The sequence below is a fragment of the Pyrus communis genome, chromosome 4, assembly GCF_041283825.1.
Source record: "Pyrus communis isolate YQ-2024b chromosome 4, ASM4128382v1, whole genome shotgun sequence".
In the NCBI taxonomy this organism is placed as follows: domain Eukaryota; kingdom Viridiplantae; phylum Streptophyta; class Magnoliopsida; order Rosales; family Rosaceae; genus Pyrus; species Pyrus communis.
Genome location: NC_142568.1, coordinates 12,471,499 through 12,478,850, shown reverse-complemented (window position 1 = coordinate 12,478,850; position 7,352 = coordinate 12,471,499). Strand labels below are relative to the sequence as shown.

The 7,352-nt window shown below is 34.5% G+C and overlaps 1 long non-coding RNA gene across 1 annotated transcript; it reads right to left on the bottom strand.

The window, feature by feature from the left end:
• Nucleotides 1-333: 333 nt before the first annotated feature.
• Nucleotides 334-2,393, bottom strand: LOC148697464 (uncharacterized). The gene is made up of 2 exons (XR_015961579.1): nucleotides 2,223-2,393; nucleotides 334-1,350 (listed from the first exon to the last, which is right to left on the bottom strand). It is a non-coding gene; the product is annotated as an uncharacterized LOC148697464 (long non-coding RNA).
• Nucleotides 2,394-7,352: the final 4,959 nt, after the last annotated feature.

Here is a 7,352-nt window from a genome sequence, read left to right as displayed (position 1 = left end):
CCACAAACATATGTGTGTATTATTTCTAACAAGTTACCGCTTCTAGTTGAACCTAGCTTCTTAGTACTTGTGGTTTTGCCTTTAAAACAGTCAATGCATAACTCTAAATCAGTAAAATCTAATTCTGGCAGCATACTAGCTTTCATCAAACATTTCATTCTATCCTTGGAGATATGCTCCAATTTTCTATGCCAAAGAATAAATGACTTATCATTAGAGAGCACTCTCTTAGGAGCAGAATTTTTGACATTGAAACATTCTTGAACATAAGTATATTGAAGCTGCCATAAATCCCTATTTGGAAAAGCATAACTAAGTAAATTATCAAATTGATTCTTATGAAAAAGTCTAATGCTTTCATTATCTCCAATAAAAGAAAATTCATCCATTACAAACTTAGAAACTGAAAATAAATTCCTTCTCATGGAAGGTACATATAAGACATAGTTTAAAGTTAAAATAAAACTAGAAGACAACTATAATTTGATACTTCCAACAGACTCGACATCTACTTTTGTTCCATTTCCAACAAACACTATGTAGACTTCTCTACTTAGTTCCCTCTGGTTTTTGAATCCCTGCAATGAATTAGTGATATGGACAATGCAACCAATGTAAGCCCACCATGAATTTTGAGGTACAAAAACTAAATTTGATTCAACAGTAACAAAAACATCAACAATTTTAATACTCATCTTAATCAACCAAACCTTAAAGCCAGCACAATCTCTCCTCAGATGTTCAATTAACTGATAAAATAACATTTTTTGACATAATCTTATTCACTTTCAGATTAGAGGGAGGAACATTTTTCCCAAATACACCAAAATTTTGAGCACCCTTTTTAGTTCCAAAATAAGAACCTACTTTGAATTTTGTAGATTTGATTGGAAAATTCCCAGCATTTCCAAATTTGTTGAATCCAGCAGCCTTCTTCCCTTTTTCCATATTCACAAGATTGACAGCTTCTTCCTTGCCTTTCTTAAGCCTTTCTTCCTCTTGATAACAGATTGCAATCGGTTCATTTACACTCTAGGATTCCTTTTTTGTGTTATAGTTGATTTTGGCCTGTTTATATTCAGCCGATAGAGAACTAAGTGCCATGTGCAATATAAATTGCTCAGAAATCGGCACATCCAAGTTGTTCAGCTTGTTGGCAATATTGACAAGCTTGAGTAGGTGTTCTCTAATGCTCCCAATCCCATCAAACTTAGCAGAAGTGAGAGAGGATAAGTAAGACCCTGCCTCCATCTTATCTGACCTCTTGTATTTTTCCTCAATAGCTGTCAAATAATCTTTAGCCAAATCACATGAAGGTATGCTTCTTCTAATATGTTCCTCCATTGCATTCTGCATAATAAGCAGAGACATTTCATTTACTCTTTCCCATTTTTGAAATGCATCTTTCTATTCTTTTGTACTCTTGGTAGTCAAGGCATGTGGCTTAGGCTACTTGAAAGCAATCACAAACTCCAAAATTGTTTTGAAGTTGTTCCCATTCAATTTCTCAATATTGATAAGATTCAGAATATTAAGACCCGGAAGTTGTTCAAAATTTCATAAGTGTTTAAGTTTCATAATATCTATGACAAGAAAGTTGAACAAACTTTCTCCATATTCAACTACAGAAACTAGTACAACTTTGGGCAAGAAACCATTCTATATATTAAGATGAACATTCAAACATTTGCATAACCCAGAATAAAGCACTAGAAATTATGTTAGTCCACACCTTTAGGCAAGAAGAACAATACATAATCCAAGTTTTCCATTGCTCACTATACATTAGCTTATGACTAATCCCAGTAAAAACAACCTCTTTAGAAGCTAATTTTACTTGTTACAGTTCATAACCTACAATTGGCCGACAAAATTGATTCTTAAGAGCAAAATCTCAACTAAACTACTTTGGTAGTATATTGAATAATTCTTAATAAATCAAGCCAAAATTGATATTGTTAATATATAATTAACAATGAACTACAGTAGGCCATTAGACAAATCAATTTAACCACATTTGATCTCCAATGAATTCTAACAAGATCAGACAACTTTACCATCAACACTATAATCGAATCGAACTCAATTTAAATGATCACAATGGTAATTTTTAACAGAAAAGGCAAAATTCAATCCAACCGAATTAGATAAGGTTTGAATCTTTTATAGAATAGACTAATAATTGAGAAAAAGAACAAATTAATAAATTCTAGGGTTCATACCTCGATTCGAATCGACTTTGGAGAAGTTTGATGAATCAAGATTTTTATAGCAACAATTATAATAAAGAAAGCAAATCAACTTTTAGCAACTTTACATGATCAAAGAGTCAGAACTAAAACTTTAAGTAGTCACCATATTCGAAGCAGAAATGAAGAAGAACTCAACGGAAAAAGTTTCAATCTTTTATATCCAAAAGAAAAATGTCACTGTTTCAAGCTTTATATTCTTTAAGTCAAAATAATTGAGTTCAAGATTTATTTGGTGGCTCTGATACCACATGTAAGTGTTTTCAATTAAGGAACTAACCAATTAAATACAAGTAACTACAATTAATATCGTAATCGTATATAGAATTGTTCTATCAATAAAACTTACTTGAAGAATTCATCATTCCAAGTTAGAGTCAATTTTCTCCTCTCTACAATCTTGTGTTTAGTTCTCAATAGGACGAACTTCTCAGTATGACCGTGATTGTGAGAGGAGAGACCAAATCCATATATATATATATATATATATATATAATTGTTGACAGTTTCCTTCTATTAAGGAAAACTATCATCCCATAATGTGAGTGACTTAAACCACTCCCTCAGAGTTTATTCCCAATCAATTTTGATATAAATAATTATATTATGTATCTCCTAATACATGTATAATTCTATTTCTTATTTAATATAACACAGTTAAAATGATGTGGCAAATTCAAATACATGGCAAAATCTTACAGTTCAGTTTTTCCACCTTCCAACAAATAATTTTTTTTTTTAAAGAAGTAGAAACAAAGGTTGAGAGAAGGAACCAGATGAGAAGGAAAGGAGAGATTGGTGAGAGAAGATGCATTGGGTTAGGAGAAAGAGGGGGTAATATTGCCCTTATCAAAAAGTTCCATTAATTGAGCGCCTCTAAAAAAAAAACCAAAAAAAAAAAAAAAAAAAAGCTCTTTTGAGAAGCAGAGGACCTACAATTTTGAAAAAAATAAAAAAAATAAAAAATTTCATTTACCAAACACAATTTATGTCTCAACTAAAAAAGTTGCTTTTAAAAATTTTAAGCAATGCCAAAGAAGCTCTAAATGTCATCGCAGGGGGAGGAGCAAGGAGAAGCACGTCTGCTTTTCGTCCTCCTCTCCGCTCTCTCTATCCATTTTTTACTCTATTATGAACAATAATAGTCTCCTTTGTAGTAGTTAAGTCTGTGTCTATGCTTGCTTAGATTTGAGTTCTTCATCACTTATTTTTTGTACTTTTTCAATCCAATTCTTCTCCCAAAATCCTCCTTAGGCTTTTTGGGTTATGTGGGTTTGGTAATAAATGGGGCTGAATTTTTGTGATGTGAATTTTTTAGATTATAGTGTGGCTTTTGTCCATATTATATTTTCCCTTTTAGATTTGTGTCTTTTGTTCTTGTTTCATAGTGTCGTTAGTGTGGTTTATTCTAATGCAATGGTAGATTTGTTGGTGATTTTGTGCCCAAAGTTCTTATTATAGTGGTCACTATTTGTTTCTTTTGTAGTTCATCTTTGGAGTCGGCGCTGCTTGTATGCAAAGACTATTCCCTTACCAATTTTGTTGGCAATTTTGTGCCCAAAGTCTCTCATGTAGAGGATTATGAAGTGATTGAATTTGTAGTTGCCGAGATTGAAGTTATTTTCACTTTGGAATTTTGGATGTGTTATTGTGCTTGCAATATAAACATGAACACCACTGTAGAATTTTTCTTTCAATTTTTAGTTTTTAGTTTTTCTGTTTTTATTTTGTTGAAAATTAAAAGTAGTTTGAAAACTAAACAAGTTTCAAACGAATCTTAAATGATCAGGTTTAATAATGTGGTCAAATTAGGATGCGGTACTGATATCATGTTTTTAATGGCGAACCAACAAGAGAGACATTACCAATGCTCAAAACAAATAAAAACTCAACCACAATGAAGTTTAAGAAAACTTGAGAAGTGCTACAGTTTATTTGGTTCATGTCATTAGACAAGTAGATGAGGTCATGAAAGGTCAATTCTCCAAGTATGGCGAGACATAGGTTGGCTCAGAGTGGATTGTAGTCCAACTTAATTAATGAGAATTTATATGGTGAAGCTGCTAGTTTTATCACTCTTAAGAATAGGAAGGTGTGTGTAGAGGTGGATTTATTAAGAGATTGGGATGGTCCTGGGACAACCCAAAAGCTTGTATAAGTGGTTTTGAGGACATCTAAGTACCACCAAGTTTGGGTTGTGGTGGAGGAGAAAAGAAGCCATGGCTGATGTAGGGGTGGGCACGGGCCAGGCCGAGCCCAAATTTGGAGAGACCGGATGGAAACCTTTTTAAAATGCAATAAGGCGGGTCGGGTCGAATATAGGAATTTGACTTTTGAAGACCTAACCTAGCCCGTTTCAGGTTTGGAACAGGTCCACGAGTTCAATTCCTCTTTTTTTTTTTTCAAGAACAGATAATTCGGACCAGTCTTCCAAAGTCAGTGTTGCACCAATCTTCCATAAACAGCAGTCTAAAACACCTCATTCTCTTTCCTCTTGCGGTACAATATTGTCGCAAATTCATAGAGTTAACAAGTTGCAATATTTAGAATTAGTAAAATAACATTTTAGATTGTGCTATGAACCTATGAGTTGATCTAAATCATACACCTCTACTCATCAAACAACTAACAAAACGACGTGGTTTAAGTGAAAAAGATGATCTGGATTCTATGGTCAGCATTCCAAGCTGTTTCGCCGTGGCAAACTATGATGATTTTCGCATAATCCGAACTCAAACAGTTGTACTAAATTCACAGGATTAAAATTCAATCCAAAGCTTTCGTTTTTCAATTCATTACTTTCTTCGGCAATTGAAGATTCCATATACATACCCCAATTGACCAACTATTGGAAAGAAACCAGGATAGAGGTGCAAGGAGAATGGGAGGGTGATCGAACCTTTTAGGATCATTTAAATTACTTAGATACAAAGTTTGAATTTTCGTAAGTAGTCATTTAAAATATGTTGACCTTTTGGGGTCATTCTTAGGCCACCTCCAGAAGGCCAAAAATAGCCCGAAAAACTGTCTCCAACCGAGGATTAGGCCAAATGGCTCGTGGGCCCTAAGGGACAAAAAAGAGCCAAAGGGCCAACCAGCTGACCCAACCCCGGGCTGAGCCACAAATTTGAATGCAACGGCTAGCTGACGTCAACTAGCCTTTTATTTGAATTTTTTTTTTGTTTTTTACAAAATTATAAAAAAAAAAAAAATTTAAATACTATTTTTTTTCCTATAACTTCCGAAGCTATTAAACAACATTAAATAACATTAAGTAACATGAAACAACATTAAACAATATTAAACAACATTAAATAATATTAAATAACATTAAACAACATAAAAATTATACAAAAAAAAAAAAAAACATTTAACAACATGAAACTTAAACAACATTTTTAAAAACATTTAACAACATAAAAGTTAAACGCCTACTCCATGCTTCTTTTGGCCCAAATATGTTTAACATGATCCTGTTGTAGGTACTTGTTTGTGGCACGGGAACGTATCAACCTATAGCACCTCATGTACTCATTTAAAGAGATATTACTAGTTCCAAAGACAAATTAGGCCCATCATATATTTTTTCACGAGCCCTTCTTGACTTATTTAGATCCACTTGGTCATCATCAGACTCTCCATCAATATATCCATCTTGGTCATCCTCCACAATCATGTTGTGTAATATGATGCAAGACATTATGATGGAGTCCAAATTTTCTTGACTCCACCCTCTTGTCGGTTCCTTGATGATCTTCCACCGTGCTTGTAGAATACCTAAAGCTATCTTAACATCATTCTGGTATGCCTCTTGGTGTAAGGTAAACCACTTTTCGGCATCATTCGCAGGGTTTGGAATTGCTTGGACAAGTATCGCCCACTTTGGGTAGATGTCATTTGCCAAGTAATACCTCATATTGTAGTAATGGTTGTTGATGTAGTAGTCAAGTTGAGGCGATTTACCTTCCGTCCGGTTATTAAAGAGGGGTGAACACCCAAGAATTGTAATGTCATTTTGGGATCCAGGGACTCCAAAGAAAGCATGCCAGATCCATGTGTCATATGAGGCAACCGCCTCTAACACAACAGTTGGCTTTCTCGACCTTCCGCTAAAGCCTCTTTGCCATCCGGTGGGATAATTCTTCTAATTCCAATGCATGTAGTCTAATGACTTTATCATGCCCGTGAACCCACAGTCTTCAGCTTTGCGAAGGAGCCGATCCAAATATTCTTGATTTGGCTTGCGGAGGTACTCCTCTTTGTACAGTTGAACAATTATGTTACAGAATTCAACAAGAGTATCAAGGCATATAGACTCAGACATACCATATGTTTCATCCATCGAGTCAGCTAAGGAGCCATAGGCCATCATTCGTAGTGCAATAGTAACCTTCTGATAAGGTGAGAAACTAAGGCAGTCTGCTCTGTCCAGCTTCTGTCAAAAGTATGGATTGACCTGGTTGACATCATGAAGTAAATGTTAGAAGACATGACACCTCATCCAGAAGTGACATCTGAAATCCTCTTTTGTGTACACCGAGTTGGGGTTGAAGCAGTTGTTAATCAGATTGGCATGCATCATTGCTCTGTTTCATGGTTTGTAAGAGCGACCAGTAATAGAGCCACCCCATTGAGGTTGTTCCTCAGTTGGCTAACACAGCATGACCGTAGCCATGGCTGCCATATATTATATGTTGCACCATGCTTCATCTTCTTCATCAGACTCCTCATCTTCTCGTCTCATCTTGCTCATTTTTCTTCCAATATGGAATTAAATGGGAACCCTCAGTTGGAATCCGAAGAGGATCCAAAGTTGGAATTCATTGCAAACTTGAATTGAAAGAGATTGAATTCAAAGGTGTGTGAATTATAGCCCATAATCGACCCGATTTATAGCCCCAAAAAAATTCAAATCCAATAGCTAGCTAACGTCAGTTACCGTTGGATTTGAATTTTTTTTTTTCGACCAAATTTTTTTTAAAAAAAATATTTAAAAATTCTCATTTTTTCCTATAAATTTAAGTTGTTGTAGTTTTTAAATTTATATTGTTGTAGTTTTTAAATTTAAATGATAAATTATGTTTGGCCCTATGGCCCTTTGGC